Below are 18,872 nucleotides of genomic sequence, written 5' to 3' on the forward strand. Positions count from 1 at the left end.
CATAACTAGACAACGAACTGTGCTGCTGATGTTAATTCTTCATTCACCACTAGCATATGGTGTTAGATAGAACATATCAGACTTGCATTCATGTTTAATGAAACGTCCATTCCAGAAGAACTTTCACACTAGTGTATATTTGGTCTAAAATTGTCTGGGCTGATATTTGGGGGATCATTATTAGCCCATTCAATAACACCCAAAATAGGCAAAATCCAAATATCAATGCTACTATAGGTGGATGAGAAAGTGTTCTGGGGCCAACAAAAGCAGTATTAAAGAGACTAGTAATGAATAGGTGAAATAAAAAAATGAGATTAGATTCAAGTGAATCCGTGAACATAACGGTAATGGTTGATGATCCAAAACTAGTGAGATATGTAATTAAAATGTATTCTCGATCAGCTTCCCTTTAAAAGATAAACTTACTCCAACGATAGCAAATCTATTTTTCAGAAGACTTGAATTGTCATGTGCATCACACATTGCAGGAAGAGAAGGCAAAGAAAGCGATAGGCAGTCTGTGTTTTTTAAATGCATGCCACGGTGATTGCTCAACCCTCCTCTATTATTGCTTTGAGGCAATGGTAGCCCAACTAGTTGTTGATAGATGTGCAGCTACTTGACTGTGTTACACAGCAAAAACGTTCACTTTACTGGAGAAGGAAGATCTACTCCATTTAAACCTTACTGCCATTGGGGGAGTTATGTTTCCCTGAAGCAACTTGTAACAAAATAGTGAGAAACACAAAACTGGTAATTCCACCATGCCCAAGCGGTAGGTGGAGTTGCTGTCTCCGAGTCCGGTGCTGAAAACGTACTAAGCATTAGGACCACAACGCTAGCACATTACAAGAATTGCCATTGTAGAAACTTCTAGGAATTTTCTCGCAGCATAAAAGGGTCTTTTGAAGGATGATTTTTTGTGTACGACCATCATGGTTGCTATGGTGGTCTTGCATTGAGGTAGCACCATCAATAATGGTGGCAGACCAGCCAGCGTAAATTGGTCACACTGTCCGCAAAGGGAATGCTCAAACAAAATTTTTGTCTATTGATCCAAACTTTTCATAATGGTCATGGTAGAGAGTAATTACATGTCTGTTTCTTTTAATGAAGCTTCTTTGGACCTGCAAGGTATTCATCTAATAACTATATTCAGGTATATGGTTTTGTTGTCTCACACCTTCTGAAAAAGTAAGATGGTGACTTGTAGATGTGTGAATTGCTTGTGTGGTAGTAGTTGTTTTTGCCTATGGTATCACCCATTGGCAAGATGGGCACCCCTTCCATCAGGCCCAGGGAGCAAAGTGGAACTACGCTCATGAAAATATGGGTCCTGAAAATGAATCCACGGAGTAGGAGTACATTTCACATCGAGGTAGACAGGTCTGTCTAAATTTGCTCAAATCCATGTCAGGCTGTGTCCTAACCATCTGATGGTTTTCTAGCCCACCATAGAAAACTGCCACATTTTCCATCTCTTCTATTAGGTCTCACAAAGGAATAGGAAGACAGACAGGACTTCGGCTGTTTAGCGATAGAAATAATGTCGCATTCCATTTGTACAGCAAGCCACAAGTCTCACCTCACCACGGTGATGCCTTTGTGAGTCTGTTGGATTTCCCCTCGCAGGTCTGCCAGAACAGAATATTATGGGTGCTATTTTAACTGCACATATTTTAGTTTTTGTCCATTTCTCACTATAAAACTGCCCTGTAGAGTGATTACATGGAAACTGTGACCATGGTGCCTTATTTAAAGTTTGGAAGAGGCCATACCTGATCACAAATGAGACAGGTGTCCTGTCCGCTGTATTGTACATACTTTGTGCCTCATTTATGAGAGGTGTTGCATCGCTGTGTGAAAGCAGCGATGCAACACTTCTCAGTGCGCCCTCCTTGCGACATGATGGATGAGTCATGTTTACTGTATGACGGATCATGTCACAAGGAATGACAGATACGTCAGTATTACAAACATATCTGTCGGTGCAAAAGTGGTGCAGTGCTGGAGGTGTGTCAGCAGTGTGACACAACTCAAGCCCTATGTGAAAGGACCTGCGTCACCCTTACGCCTGCCCAGAGGCAGGCGTAAGATAGTGACACATTGGCGTCCTAGAAGTGGTGCAGTGAAATGTTATAGATTTCACTGCACCACTCCTACGACCCTTTCTTGTGGGTGAACGCCCACCCTAGATACATTATACCTGATGCAGGTATAATGTAGCGCAGGAGTTTATGAAGTGACGCATCTCCCTAGATGGGACACTTTCTCAATATGGGGCAACATGGTGCATTATTTACGCAGTCGCAGCGTCACAAAAAGTGACACAATGGTGGCGTAAATGTGATGCAGGCCTTCCTAAATAAGGCCCAATATTCATTGGCACTTGTAAGAGAGCAGCAGGGAAATTGGCAAATTATTGACAGAGTATCCCATCCATCAAACTCTAAATAAGCCCCAAGATCTAAAATTAAAAAGTACGTATTCATAGATTCGATATGTTTGGTTGCCTTGATTAATTACATGTTAAAGTTTCTTAACAGGACTCAATTCTCGCCTCCATGCGCACCTGAGGGTTCCCGGTGCCTGACTCCTCCCTTCCCCTTTCTCTTCACGGCTGTGCAGCTTCAGTGGAGATCGATGGCGGCCGACGGACGGCGTTTTCCTTTTCGGATGGACGGGCGGATTGTTTGAACTCCGTAGCTGGGTTTCAGTGCAGTGGGATTACAGCGGTTCCACCAGCCGGAGGTCGGATTTTTTCTTCTTTTTGTACATTGGCGTTTCTCTTTCTGCACCTGTAACTCTCTGCTTCGAGCAGTGTCGGCTGTGTTGGTGGTGCTAGCTTCGTGTTTGCCCTCTGACTAAGGCAAGAGTGGAGAGTTTGGAGGGCGGAGAGCGGCTGGTTGCTGGTGGCCGGTGGCAGCGCACAGGAAGGTTTGATTTCGTGGTGGAAGCGCTCTGTCCTGTTGCACCTGAGGATATCGCACCTGAGTAGCTTCTTTTACTCAAGCCTTGCTTGTAGTGCGGTGTGGCGCTGGTGGAGGCGGCAGCAGCGGTCAGTGCAGCTGAGACTCTGAGATTCTGAGACTTTGCGACTTTGCTTATATGGATGAATATACCTGACGACGGAGGTTTTGAAGCTTTTTTTCGACGTTCAGGTATTGGAAAATAAAAAGAATATTTTTTTTTTCACTGTTGCCGGGATTTCATTGGGTCTAAAAACGTAAGGGAGCTACTATTACTTTCAGTTTCTTCTAAATATGGGGAAATTAATGAATACCCGTAAAGCAAAGGCTCTACGCATCCAGGCTAAAGAAGCGAGGAATGCAGCTAAATTGTTAAATCAAGACGCTACTTGTGATAAAAGCAAGGTGAAGGAAAAAAGTGATAGTGCCGGAAGCTCGGAAGAGCTGGAGGAATCTTTTGGGGGGACTCTCTCTCCGGAATTAGAGGCCTCTCATGGAGTAGAAGCGGTATGCTCCTCACTTACTCCGGACTTTTCTTCACCGCAGGTCAACTTAACGGAGGCTCTGAAGGGCGCTAAACCATTTCCTCTTTTTGGTAAGAAAAGTGCTGTAACCTGTCAAATCACCTCCTCACAAGTTTGTCCTTCTACCTCTTCCTCAATTATTCAACCGCCTAATTTCCTGCATAAGTCTAACATTGCAGCACCCTCCACGCCTTCTACGCCTTTACTTAAAGTCAACTCTTCGGTACACTCTCTGAAAATTATGGATGATACTCAAAAAGACGTATTAACTGTGGGACGTACTGATATAGCCGAATCTCTCATTGAATCACCTATTGACAAGTCCTCAACTACCCCAGGGAATGTTAATCATCTCAGTCCTTTGTTGGATTTAGATACCAAGACTGTTGGAGAGATTAAGATGTCAGTTAAAGATATGTTAAATCTAATTCTTGACGAGGTCCGAGAGTTGAAGAGGTTTCAGAAATCCGAGCTTGCCCTGATCCACCAGCGCTTGGACAAAATGGAGGATCTCTTTTCAACATTTCCAGCTCGACTCCAAGAAGCCGAAACTCGTATTTCTGTTTTGGAGGATCAAATGATCGAGGTTAAAAAAGACACAAATCAGCTTTCCCTTACCTCTCGCTCTCTTGAATCTAAATTGGACGATTTAGAGAACTACAATCGTCGATCCTACCTTCGCATAGTGGGGGTTCCCGAGGGCCTTGAAGGTTCGAGCACGTTGCAGTGGGCTACCTCCTTTTTAAAATCTAAAGTGATTCCCAATCACGAGGGAGACCTAACTATTACGCGAGCACACCGCGTTCCCGCTCAACCTTTTCCGAATTCCTCCCTTCCTCGAACAATTCTATTAAATTTTTCTGATACACGGATTAAAGAGACTATTTTCTCAACCGCAATTCAGAAAAGACAATTTTTTGTTAATGAAACTGTGAAATGTCGTATTTTTTCAGACATGTCCGCTTCTGCAGCTCGGAGAAGAAAGGAGTTCGTCCAAATGCTACAATTATTTAAAGCTAAAGGGGCCCAGGCCACAATAGCGCAACAATCCAAGCTTAAAGTTTTAGTAAAAGGAAAATTCTTTATGTTATCCGACATTGCAGCAGCACAGGACTTGCTCAGGGAAATTTCGAACTCTTCATCAAGTTAAAAAATTGGAGGAATTATACATAGAGCTGTTTTTTCTTTTTCTCTTTTTTTTTTGTGTATATAGATGTGTTAAGTCTGTAATTTGAAGTTGTCTTTTTCTGGGATGCTGTTTGTTGGGGGGACTGTGTGTGGGGGGGAGTCAGTAGAATAAGGGGGAGTGGAATCCAAGGGGTCCAGAGGGTGCGAGGTCACCCTAATGGTGGGGGATAGGTTCCGATGGCTCGCGTGGGAAGGGAAAGTTCGGCCTTTGGTGGGGAGGGTCAGGGGGGGTGAGGTTGGGAAGTGTGGCCACGGTGGGGTGGTGTTTTGAGGGAGGGGTGTGGAGTTATAATGAAACATGAAGTTGATGATGTCAGGTTGTTTTGCTATTACGTATGGCCCGATGATGACTCTTGATTATCAGATAGTTCAAGATGTTAATGTCAAATAAGAAAAGTTTGAATTTATTTTCTTTCAATGTCAACGGTTTAAATAATATTAAGAAAAGACGAGCGGTTGAAAAGTTGGATTAAGGCAAAAAATCCCTCTGTAGTGTTATTACAAGAGACTCATATTTCTTCTCTTAAGTTAGATCAGTTTTCAATGTTTAAATTATGGGCTTCATATCGATGTTTTGCGACATGCAATGAATCCAAACGAGGGGTGGCGATATTTTTAAATAAGAACTTACACGTGGAAATTATCCACTCAGAAGCTGGGGGTTCAGGGCGTTGGTGCTGGGTTTTTTGCAGAGTTAAAAATAGACCAAGACCTTTTATTTTTCTTAGTTGTTATGGTCCATTAAACGATGATCTTAATGGATCCGAAATTGGACTCATCATCCCAACCAAAAAAACAACTTAAACCCAAAGTCTTCCAGACCATCTCTAACTATAAAAGATTACTGGATCTTTCGAATCATTGGCGGCTAGATAATCCCTCTAAAAAAGAATATACTTGTTGGTCGAGTAGATTTAAGTCCTCATCCCGTATTGATTTTTTCCTTGCCTCACGTATCCTTAGGTTAGGCTATTCTAATACGGTGCAGAATGTATTCTCTGACCACGCTATGCTCATTAGGGAATTTATTTTAGGGGAAACTAGAAGGTCTTCCAAAAGATGGGTCTTTAATAAATCGTATCTCAACAATGAAACATGGGTTTCTGAGCTCAAAGATATGATTAGAGAATTTATAATTCGTAACATGGGCACCGCCCCTCTCAGTATTATCTGGGACGCCCTAAAGGCTTTTATTTGTGGAATTATAATTGCGAAAGATGCTGCCACGTCCATCGCTGCCAGGGCTATAAAAAACTCCTTTGAACATCGCATTCATGTTCTTAGCGATTTAAGACAACAAATTTTCTCTAGAAATATCCAAGGTCAACTAGATGAAGCTAAACGTGAACTTATATTTATTTGAGCAAGGAGAGGCGTTCTTTCATAGTCAACATCAGAAAATCTATGAAGAAAGTAATTTTACAGGTAGTTTTCTAGCCTGGCAGGCCAAAGAACAAGCTGCCTCCAATTTTATTCCTGGTTTCATTTGTCCTGTTACTGATCAATATGTGACCGATTCAGATGGGATGGGCAAGATAATGTACTCTCATTACCAAAAAATATATAGCCACATGCACGAAATAGATCAATTAAAACTAAACGCTTTCTTGAGTAGGGAGGTGATCCCTTCTCTCTCCGAAGCTGAGCAGTTAAATATGGCCAGTGAATTCTCCCTACTAGAGTTACAATCAGTAGTTAAAGAACTTCCATTAGGGAAAACTTCCGGACCCGATGGATTGCCTGCCGAATTTTTTAAAGTTTTTTTTTCTGCCTTTTCTGACCTTTTTTTACAACTTATTAATTCCATGCTTGCTGGAGCTTCCATCCCAGATTCATTTCGCGAGGGCACGGTGGTCAGCTTTCTGAAGAAGAGGAAGGACGCAAAGGATCCTAATTCATATCGTCCCATTACTTTGTTGAATACGGACTACAAGATAGTTACTAAATTACTCGCTATTCGTTTTAACCATATTGCCCCGGGTCTGATTCATGAAGATCAAAATGGGTTTATTGCTGGCAGACAATTGATGACTAATACCCACTATCTTTCGGAAGCCCTGGATTATTTTCAAACACTGAGGATCCCAGCCTTAATTATGTTGTTTGATGCGGAAAAAGCTTTTGATATGGTGGTCTGGGAAACTCTTTTTATAATTTTGCAATATTTTCACATCCCATTAATTATTATTAATCTTATTCGTAATCTTTATATGGGTGCCAGAGCTAATATTATTATCAATTCAATGACAGTAGGAGCTGTGATAGTTAATTGGGGTACACGTCAAGGCTGCCCTCTATCACCAAGTCTTTTTGCTTTTTTTATTGAACCCCTTGCAATCGCAATTCGGCAGTGTGTAGAAATTTTGCCCCCAATTCCTTTAATGTCCAAAATAAAACTCTACGCTGATGATATCATGCTTCTTATCAAATCGGATTTGCAGTCTCAAGTTAGGGTACTTCAGCTTTTTGAGGAATTCGAGTCTCTCGGAGGTTATCGCATTAATAAAAAAAAGACAGAAATATTGATCTGTGGTAATCATAAACCTGTATTATCTCCGAACCTCTGGGGCTGCATTAATAATAAACCTAAACGATATCTGGGGGTATTTTTCACAGCCTCAGTTACAGATCTCTTTAGTCTTAATTTTGAACCCCTCCTTCAGAAAGTTGACTTAATGCTTACTCGTTGGAATAAATTACCACTATCAATCTTGGGCCGCGTCGCCTTGATTAAAATGTCTATTTTACCACTGTTTAATTTCTTATTCTCAACGATTCCATGCTGCCTTCCGGGTCGTTTTTTCCCCAAAATCGAATCTTTATTCACGCGCTTTCTGTGGGCACATAAAACGCCCCGTATTGCGCTGAATATTCTCTATTAGGATTTGGATAACGGCGGTCTCGCATTACCTAACATTAGAGATTATTATAATGCTTACTTTGCTCAGTACTTGACTCGATTTAAATCTCCAATATCAAATTCTAACCTATTTATTAGTTTTTTTTTTTATTTAATTTTTTCGGAAAGTCAGATTTCTACCCCCCTTCAAGTTCCTAAATCTCCCAAATTGGTTAGGTACAAAGTAATTGCCTGTTTTTTTAGGAAACGTATGGCAATGATAAAAAGATATTCTCTATCCCTGTTTCACTCCTCATCTCCGTTGATTAACCTACTTGCATTTCATGGACAGTCGATTGGCTCTGATTTAATGGGTCATTGGACAAATGTCGGATTTAGTAAAGTGGGTGATTTTCTACAAGGCGCAAGGTGGATAACACCGACGGAGATGCGATTACTAATTCCAAGAAATTTTTTGTTGACTGGTTCCTATAGTTATATTTATCAATTCCTTCAGCAACATGTTCCCTCATCATTTACCCAGATCTCTCCCTTAAATAATGATCTCTTTTTTAATGATAAGTCGATAAGGAAACCTGGAGAGTGGAAATGCTGTCTTGCTCAATTAAGACAAAGGGATCTGTGTGCCATAGCTGTAAAAAAATGGTGGGAACAAGAAAATCATGTCTTGACAGCGCCTATATGGCGAACCATTAACAAGCTTAATTTTTCTACATTAAGGGGAGCCAATTGGCGTAGAATGTTATTTTTTGGAAAATGGCTTTTGTATCGCACCCCGGCGGTAATAGCCAAAATGTATAGTAATTATCTTCCAAATTGCTTTCGTTGTTTAAATTTCGCCCCTGCAAATTGGACTCATGTAATCGCTGATTGTTCTTTGGTTAAAGCATTCTGGCGGGACATTTTTGTTTTTTTAAGCTCTAATTGTCATATTCAGATATCCTTGAATGTAAAATTGATGCTTTATGGTTACGATTCGCATCTTAATCTATCCTTATCATTTGTTAAACTAGTTTATATCTGAATGGCTGTTGCCAGATTGTTGTTACTTCAAAATTGGCGTACCAATCAATCTCCATCTATGCTTGAATGGTTTTCCAAAATGCGGAAAGTAAAGAGGAGTGAGCGAAGCTATGCTTTGAGGATAGGGGGGGGGGAGGAAATTTGAAAAAACTTGGGGGACTTTTTTCGATTAAATAATCTCTGCGCCTGCTGAGTATGGAGAATTGTAAATTAACTATCAGTGTATATTTATTGTTGAAAGCAGGGAATGCTCTCCGAGGATGTCGTGGGCTGTATTTCTTTAGTATCTCTTCATTGTTTATATATTTTATTTTACATTTTGTACATGTATGACACCATTCAACTTCAATAAAAATAAATAAAAAAGGACTCAATTCTCTGATCTTCTTATGCATTTGGGAGCCATGACAGTCCTTGCTGGGCAACATAATCCTCAATTTCAGATAATGAAGTCGGTCGACCGTAAGGTTTGGTCCCTTGAAACATTAGTTTATTTAAAGATCACTGCTGCCCCATACATTTGTCTTTTTTGGATTAAAAGTGTTAAGAAAGAAGTTGAATAATTACATGCAAAGTGTGCGATTTTACTGATTATTGACTTTTTATCCAAATGAACCATTTTTAGTCTGATGGTTTTTAATAGTTTTTACTCTGACTAAAAGTTTACTGATGTATGTGAAATTTCACACGTGAATAATGTATAATTTCATTATTTTCTTTACCTGTGGGCAAAATCATATCTGTTTGGAAGGATGCATTATGACAGTATAACAGCACAGAGGTCGAATTGTGCATGAATTCAAATTCGGAGAATGTATTGGAATCAAAATAAAAAACAGGAATCCAAGAATTATATCAGAGTTAGGAAATACACCGTTTAGATCCCAGTAGCACAGAATAAAAGCATCAAGATAACACAATAAACGGACACAACATAATAGGTTTAAGAGTATGGTGAACACAGAATGGAATGCCATACTCTTACAAAACACATTAGGCAGGCCTAATCTCACATATTGCACATTATTGGTTTTAAGTGGAAACACATGAAAACGTGAATTAATGATTGCATTTTAAGTTTGTCTGCAAGCAAAGCCAATGTTTGCTCAGGAAGACTTGAATTCATCAAAAGTCAGGCAACAAATGGGAAATGACCTGCATAGGCCATGCGGTGTGCATTTTGACCACAGGCTTATCTGACCTGCAGTGGGTTTGTGCTGGGAGGCTGGGATGCATAGCAAACACACTGTGAAATAGACCCATGTTCTGATCTCACTCTTCCAGTACCGCATCCAATTTCTAGCCACCAAGAGGGATGATTTGAACATCTAAAAGGCATCTGCACATCATGATCTGGGCAGCATGATGTACAGTACATTTCGACCATGAATAATACATAGTCCAACAGGATACAGCTATTGAAGTATGCCCTCAATTTGTGCACACTGTACCTTCGTTGAAGTGCGAATTCCTTTTCCTGCATATCACAACCTCAATGTAACATAAAAATAATGATGTGAAACACACTTAATAATTGTGTAGTAGTTGTATGTGCAATTTGAGTGGTATATGCAACTCACAAATGAGTCTCTAATAATTAAGAAACAATTATCCAATGAAAATGGCATCCCTAAACAGACTTTCAAAGCAAGTGAAGAAATACTCGCTACAGCACTGCTTTAGAACTGCATCATATTCCCTAGATGTCCTTCAAATGACTATGCACAATTTTCTATTGAAAGTCAGTCTGTAATTACTGCATGCAAATGTATGTCTATATTGGGCGGGGTTTCTCAGACATTGGTCAGGTGAAGACATTGTGGGCCTAGATGAGGCCTGCACCAGAACTCTCAGTTGAAGAAGACATTAATAGGCATGCGCATTAACCATTAAAAGCTCACTAGGTATACGACGCACAAGATAGCACCTCTAACTTGATACCCAGGCATCCCCAATAATTAGAGCAATTAAAAAAGGTAAGACATAAAACATAAAATGAATACATGGATGTCTGTTCGAAGTAGCCAGGGGTAACATCAGCTAATCTTGGATTGCCCTGTCATAAATATAGCACTCAGGGCTTGTATGAGAACCCAAAACAGCCCAACCAAAAATGTATACCGACACTCATTGCATCAGGCCAGTATAACGAGCATGCTGCTGCTCTTCAGGGGGAGGGGGGCGGGGGTGTGAGGACCTTTGTGAGTGAAGAACAGTACAGTAAGAACCTGGATTATTATTTGGGATGGGTGGACACCTATCTCACTGAACAGTAACACTATATCATTGAGGTATACACCAAAAGCCACTGAATTAACTAAACTACACCTTCTTGATACCTACCGCATAGAGCAGACAGGCTTAACTCGGGACAATGTATAAAGTATGTATACAACACTAAGGGCTCAATTAAGAGTCCAGCGGTCTGAGGACTGACAGACTCATGGATGCGTTGTGGCGGTGGTCCAGCCACCGCCGCACCAGTGGTCCGACCGCCCCATTATGACTTGGGTGGTTGGATCGCCATGGGACCGCTGCCGGCAGGAAAGTGTCTTCCTTGGAGGTGGCGTGGCAGTCCAGAGGGCACAATATGCTTGGTGGTTCTGCCGTGATTCTGCCAAGCATATTACAAGTTTCTTCCCCACCACAGTATGAAAACTGTGGTGGAGAGGAAACAAAGGGGGCACACATTCTGTAACCCTGGTGCCTCATGCTCTGTGGATGCAAACAGGAGGCCACAGCATGTGCTACCCTGTGTGCATGCACACCAGTTCCTGCACAGCATCGACGTGACAGTCCATGCTGTGCAGGAACCTTGTGCGGCATTCCCATTGCGGTGCCTTTTTCAAAGGCACTGCCACGTTTGAAAGAGGCTCAGAAGAGGGATTCATCGCACTGCCCACCAGACCACTTTTAAGTTGTAATCTGACAGGCAAGCAGCGGTGACTTTTGGTGGTTCGGGGGTGCCCCGCTGGCATGCCCCTGTAGCTCCAAAAGTCAGAATTTGCCCCTAGAACAGTAATAAAGTTAAAACAGAAAAGAGTAAAAATCCTAAACTGTATGAGAAAATATAGAGAGGATTGCAATACGTAAAACAACAAATATCCATTAAGGGCAACACAATATTTAAGTTTTAAAATTTCTAAGAGAAATAGAGCCAAAAAGTTCTCGGTACCAATGATAGTCTTTTGTTGGGTTGACTAGGACCTATGTACTCTTTGGCGGCCAACCAGATATACTGAACAGGATGGCCTGGACAAGCATTTTACATTCAAGCGTGATCCAGCTACTAAGTCAGATTTATCAAGCCACGCAAGGCAACCTCACTTGGCCCTGCGTAGCATGATAAATCTAGAGAAATGCAATGCAGTGCAGTGCGAATCACTGCTTTTCATTACTCTGCCCTAGGGAGGCATTCAATGGGTGGAGCATAAACTGATGGAGTGCATGGACTCACTTCCACTCAGTTTTGATGTTTATGTTGTCCAAAAGCAGAGCTTACTAAAATAGTATGAACCGTACAAAAGCTGGTCCCCCGGGATAAAGTGGTTCTTCTGCTTTGTGTGTCCCTGTGGCCATACAGAAAGTCCATCCGCTGACTCACTGAGTCCACTTCTTTGTCATGGATTCCAGAGGGAACAAGTTCAGTCCTTCAAAGCTCCTCTGAGGTTGCAACAAGCAGGATTTATTTCTCCTCTTATCTTGTGGTGGCCAGAAAGCGTTCTGAGGAGGGTGCCTTGGGGTGCCACATTTATGGCTGGCATTGGGTGGTGGATGGGGGTGACTGCAGGCCCCTCTCTAACCAAGGGGGTAAAAGTTCCCAGGTGCAATCCTACCCATTTTTAGGCAGTTCCTGTTTACCCTAATGCCAAAAATCACACAGTACAACTCACTCCTAAAATCCAAGATAGGGAGACTCATTCTACCATGTCAAGAGCATGTGTGCCAGCCCAGAGGTGAGCAGAGAGATTAGTAGCCACGCTCCTTTGTGCACATCCAAACCTGATACTGGGGGTAGCTTCCCTGCCACTGGCATTGGAGTCAGACTGGTTGGGGTAACAAAGTTTTGCCTTCCCCAGGTCTCACCTTACATTTACTTATGAAAGGGCAAGGCCATTACAGCTTTAAAAAGTTCCAGGATGCACATTAACTGTTCTTTCTGAAGAGGAAGAAAAACATCTCCCCACACCATTTTTTCTGCTTTGGAAGCAGTTTTTGCACCTCATTAAGGCCAAGACTGGCAGCCCAGCTGTCAGTAGGCTAATGCAAAGTAGCTACTGGTGGTTCAGACAGGTAAAGGTAACTTTCTAAAACTTACTTTTATTAAATATTTACTAAGAATCCAACTGTATCATTACATTGACTTAATAAAAATTTGAAATAGTCTTTGAATTACTTTTGTAGCTATTACCTGTCAAATGTAGCAGATCAAAGTTGATAATATGCACATTGATGTTTTCTATGATTCAGCTACAGCCCTGCCAGTGAAAATAGCTTTCGGGGCTAGCAAATGGAGGAATAGAGAAGCTTTAATGTTTTACTTGTGCCACTTCAAAATATCAGGCACCCTACCTTGTGTGCAACTAGGTATACTTAAGGGTGACTCACTAATATTTAAGAACAGAACCTCTCTCACGTTTTCACAGTGGAGAGAGTGCATCGTGCTCTGGGCCCTAGGCCTCCTGTCGGCGCAACACCCAGACCTATTTTGGCCAAAATCCTGAATTATCAAGATCGGGACACTAACTTGCGACTTGCCCGGGGAAAGGGAACAATTACATATGGAGGCAACACCATCTCCTTTTACCCGGACTTTAAGGCCAGCTGTGCAGGCAGCTCGGCGGGAGTTCCTCCAGGCTAAGCATCTACTCCTGCAGGCCCAGATTCCATACGCACTTCTTTATCCCGCCAAACTCAAGGTCACTAATGAAGGGTCTGCTCACTTCTTCACAGACGCTAAATCTGCTCTTAAATTTGCGAAGCATATTGGCTGTAAGGTACCCAATCCACGTCACAGAGGGCCGGCGTCTGAGGAGCGCAATTTAAGTGACAATGATTGAAACATGCCGCAGTCCCGAACTGGCAGATGGGGTTTATCTTTGTGCCTGCTATATTAGGTTATGTAATCTGCTACACGGCCGTACATGTTCATTGGGTCTAGATGTGATGCACCTGCCTATGCATTTTATTGCCTTTTACTATGCTTAACTAATTTTTGTTTTCTATATATAGCCTTGTTTTTGCGGTCGGCTACACACCCTCTCTATGGACTTTGGTGGATTTGGGTGTTTTGGTTCATAATTTCATAAGACACTAGGTAAGACTCACTGAAATGTTGTTGGTCACCCTGAGTACTCGGGGGAGTATGCCATTGGTACTACGCCCCCATGGGAGAGTTCCCACTAGTAGCTGTAGTTGTTACGATGTTTGGGATGGGTTTTCTGCAACCTGATTTGGGGGTTGGAGTGGGTGGAGGGTTGGGGGGGGGGTTGTTTTGTTGTTTGCCAGAAAATTGCTTTCTATTATTCTTGTTGACTGCCATGTGGGACCATATCTGATGTTGTGTTGTGCTCCTTCTGTCTCGCTGCACTATATACACATGTATCTCCTATGACTTCTTTAAATTTCTTCACCTGGAACATTCGTGGGCTAAATGATGGTAGGAAAGCCAGATTAGTGCACTCTTATTTACTTCGACACAAAATTGATGTCTGCATGGTGCAAGAGACAAATCTTAGTTCTCCATCATCTCCTAGATTGAGGAATAGCAGATGGGGGTCGATTTACTCAAATTACTCTAGAGGGGTAACTGTGCTCATCAGATGAGGCCTTGACTGGAAAGCTGGTGCGATACAACTAGACCCAGATAGTAGATACATGATTATTCAAGGTTCATTGGGTTGCAATCCACTAGTGTTGGTTGCGGTATATGGCCCCAACACTGACTCCCCCGATTTTTTCCGATCTATGTGGGCCAAGGTAAAAGCATCGAACTGTGACACCATTATTAGGGGAGGGGACTTCAATGCTATTCTTGATGATGTATTGGACAGGAAGGGGGTGTCTAGAACATTACACCCTTTGGCCAGTGCTGCATTACAAGCTATACTGTCCGACGGGGACTTGGTGGACATTTGGAGGCGTACACACCCGGCAGTTCAGGAGGGGACCTGTATCTCCGAATATCATAAAGTGTGGTCAAGATTAGATTACTGGTTAGTGTCCCGGGACGTGGCTACGTGGGCGGGGGATGTCCTACATCTTCCCAGGTCATTATCGGATCACGCACTCTGTCTTTTGCGCTTGGAATTACCTACCTCCATTCCGCGGATGTATACTTGGCAGCTGCCACAGGAAGCCCTCCTTGACAATGCTTTCAAGGAAGAGATTAGAGGAGACATGAAAGATTACTTTTCCCTGAATGGGGGCTCTGTGGACACTGTGGCCACCCTGTGGGAAGCCTTTAAAACTGTGGTAAGAGGGTACTGTATAGCCCGACAAGCGGGAGTGTTGAAGGCTATCCGGGGGGTCCTTGCCACACTTGAAAAACAGATTAGGGAACTAGAATCACAATTGTATTCCTCTGGGGATTCCAACACGTTGGCAACATTGAAAGAAAAGTTTCTTAAATTTGAGGAGGAGGCCCACAGGGAAGTCAAGTTCCTAGGCAAGCACGCCCAGGCTCGACGATACGGAGAGGGTGAAAGGCCTGGATGGACATTAGCGGCAATGCTCTGCGTCCCACGATCTACTGCTTACATCACTGAATTGAAGACTGTTGACCCATCGGTCATCAGGGGGCAGAGAGCTATATTATATGAGTGCTCGAATTTTTACTCTGAGCTCTATACGACTACACAGCGCAATAGTCATGAAGGCCTGTTGCCTTTTCTTGGCTCCCTGGAATTGCTCTGGTTGAGTAAACGACACAGGGAATATCTAGATTTCCCATTTACAGTAGAAGATGTGCCACAGTTCATAAAAATCCTACCTTCCAACAAGGCCCCTGGCTCTGACGGGCTGACAACCGCTTTTTGTTGAGGAACTAGCTCCCCAGCTGTTTGAGCTCTTTGTTGAAGTCTGTGAAACGGGCATCCTCCTCCATCTATGCATGAGGCAATATTAATCACCCTGTTAAAACCTGGGAAGCCGGAAGATGAGTTGGACTCCTATAGGCAACTCTCTTTAATCAACGTAGATGTAAAAATCTTTGCAAAACTGATTGCTAATAGGCTGCAATCTCTGCTCCCCTGGTTGCTCGCTCTGACCAATCAGGCTTTATTCCTACAAGAGCAATATCCCAGAATCTCAGGACTTTGTTTTCGTCATTACATTATTTGCATCCCGAGGTACAAGCAGCAGCTGTTCTTTTAGTCGCCACGAAGGCGTTTGATACTTTGAAATGGCAATAACTGTTTGAAATTCTGGGTCGTATGGGCTTCAGTTCATTATTCATCAACCTAATCCGCCTCCTCTATACGCAGCTGCTGGCACGCATGAGGGTGAATGGCCTCCTCTCGGAAACTCAACATATCACGGGGTACGAGGCAGGGATGCCCGCTGTCCCCTCTACTCTTTGTGAATGCGATGGACCCACTTGCAGCGCGTATCCGGCAACATCATACTGCTAAAGGAATATGCTTCAGTGTCCGTAGTCTTTTAATTTCATTATTGCCGATGGAGTTACTTTATATGTGTCTGATACGTCATCAAACCTGGATCCGTTATTGAGGGAATTTGATCAATTTGGTGGCCTCTCCGGTGTCTCGATCAATTGGGCTAAGTCTGTCATTTTTCCTCTGACGGATGGTACTGTCCAGGGCCCCTCTGAGTTCCCTCTTAATTGGACGGCAGAACCCGTGAAGTATGTAGGCATTTGGATTAGCAGGGACATGCAGGTCCTATGGAATATGAATTATGGCCATGCCATTACCTGGCTGGAAGACAAGATTACTGCATGGGCTGGGCTCCCTCTTTCTCTGGCTGGGAGAATAGCACTGGTAAAAATGGTGGTGCTACCCAAATTCCTTTATTTATTTGTTAATCTCCCCCAGGTCCTTACACAAGCCTTTTTTTAAACCTTGGGTTCCTGCTGATCTCCCTGGTATGAGCAGGTGGACAGGCAAGAAATTCAGGGGATCTATTAACACTTTCTTTGAGCCAGGGGGAACTGGGAGCTCCAGACATGCAACTGTATGCATGGAGTGCACAAGCTCAGTTTTTACACTACTGGGTGCATCCTACTCCTTTTCAGCCCCATGTGGCTGTGGAGGAAGCCGTTGCAGCCCCCCTCCCCTTCCGGGTTGCCCTCTTTCAGATGTACAAATGCCCTAGGGATGATATTGATGCCGTAGAAACCCTACGCTGGTCCTGAGACGAGTTGCGGAAGAGAGCCGGCGCTCCCATTCTATATGCCCCGGCTATGCCCCTGGCAAACAATCCAATGCTGTTCCCCGCATGCGGCGGAATGGGAAAAGAATTGGCACACAAAATGATCATTTCCACCCCCTCTGATGGCTGGTGGGGATGGGCAGGTGTCATTTTCTGAATTGTTTGCATATCATAAACTTAAGACAGTGTGCAGGTCTATACATAACACTTTTCCGCATGCCCCTCCCACTCTTAACGCCTTAGAAAACGTACTCAAATCAGCTTCCCCTCACTGACTCATCACCAGGATCTATAATCACATGCAGACATCAGCACCGCTGATGACACCTTGAGCATTGTTGGCATGGAATGTGGACCTCCAACCACCGCTTACGGAAGACCAATGGTTGTACTGCTGCAACCAACTTACGGCACTCTCCCCCAATTACAAACTCCGCTTAATCCATTTTAAATTCTTGCACAGATTTTACAGGACACCTACCAATTAACACCGTATAGGTCTCCGAGACGATGATAGCTGCTGGAGGTGTGGTATTGCTCCTGCTGGTTTCTTACATATGCCAATACTGATGGTCAATTCCTAATAGAATTCAAACACGGCGCAAAAGCTACAAGTCGACATACACTGTCACTATTAAATAGTATTTATTCTTAGAACCACATTTTAGTTCACTTTTTTCTTTTTGCAATACAATACTTTTTGTACAAAACACCACAAAAATCTTTACAGAGGAACATTTTTTTTTAGAAAAGAATCTTAAACAAATTACACAATGACCATTGTGATTTATTTAAGATTCTTTTCTAAAAAAATGTGTTCCTCTGTAAAGATTTTTGTGGTGTTTTGTACAAAAAGTATTGTATTGCAAAAAAAAACCAGGGAACTAAAATGTGGGCCTAAGAATAAATACTATTTAATAGTGACGGTGTATATCGACATGTAGCGTTTGCGCTGTGTTTGAATTCTATTAGGAATTGACCATCAGTATTGGCATTCGTTTTTGTTTTTTCTGCTAAGGGGCTCAGCCTTACTGATGAGAGCCATACCCATTATTGCATTTTTGTGTGGTTTCTTACATATTGCATGGGACTGCCTGAGATTGGAAAGGTATTGTTTTGATGTTTTTAATGTAATACACCAAATAACTGGGTTGACCGAGGGTCCCACTCCTATACAGGTACTGCTGGGGCATGTTAAGGACACACCTGTTCAGTTCAGAAAACTGCATGCCTTATTGCTCCTTTTTGCTAAAAGACAGGTCGCCATTCATTGGGGCAGCAGGAGGGTTCCCACTAAAGCTAATTGGATAAAAGATGTAACGTTTGGCCACTCTCAATTCACCACCTACTGGGAGATGATGTCCTCTGCATCTAGGCCCAAGGATATTTGGGAACCATTTGTGACGTGGGCTTATGAACATCAAATGACGACTGTAGATACAGGGTCACAGGAGTTGCCTTGAAGGGATTTGGGATAAGACGTGGGGATCTCTTCGTGGGGTAGGCACACATGTGGCTGTACACTGTTACTGAGACTTTCCTGTGTCTCTCTTTTTTGTTGATCACTTGTCTTACTCTTTGTATTTCTGATTATGGCTATACTGTGCCCAGCAGCGAGCTATTGTGTCGTATTGTAGATTTTATTCTTCATAATGGAAATAATTATAAATTTTTTTTGTTGTTGCTACGAGGTCTATACGAAGGAACACCTATATATATGTGTATAATTGTGAATCACATTATGGTAGTCTGGATTATTCACTTTGTATTACTCAAGCAGCTGAATGGCTGTTTGTTGTGATGTTTGTTTTGTATTACGAAATGCCAATAAAAAAATTAAAAGAGAGGAATTTTCCTCTTTCTATGTTGGACAGAATACATGACACATAGATGAAATAACAAAGAGAACATGCA

Source organism: Triturus cristatus, chromosome 11 (assembly GCF_964204655.1).
Source record: "Triturus cristatus chromosome 11, aTriCri1.1, whole genome shotgun sequence".
In the NCBI taxonomy this organism is placed as follows: Eukaryota; Metazoa; Chordata; class Amphibia; order Caudata; family Salamandridae; genus Triturus; species Triturus cristatus.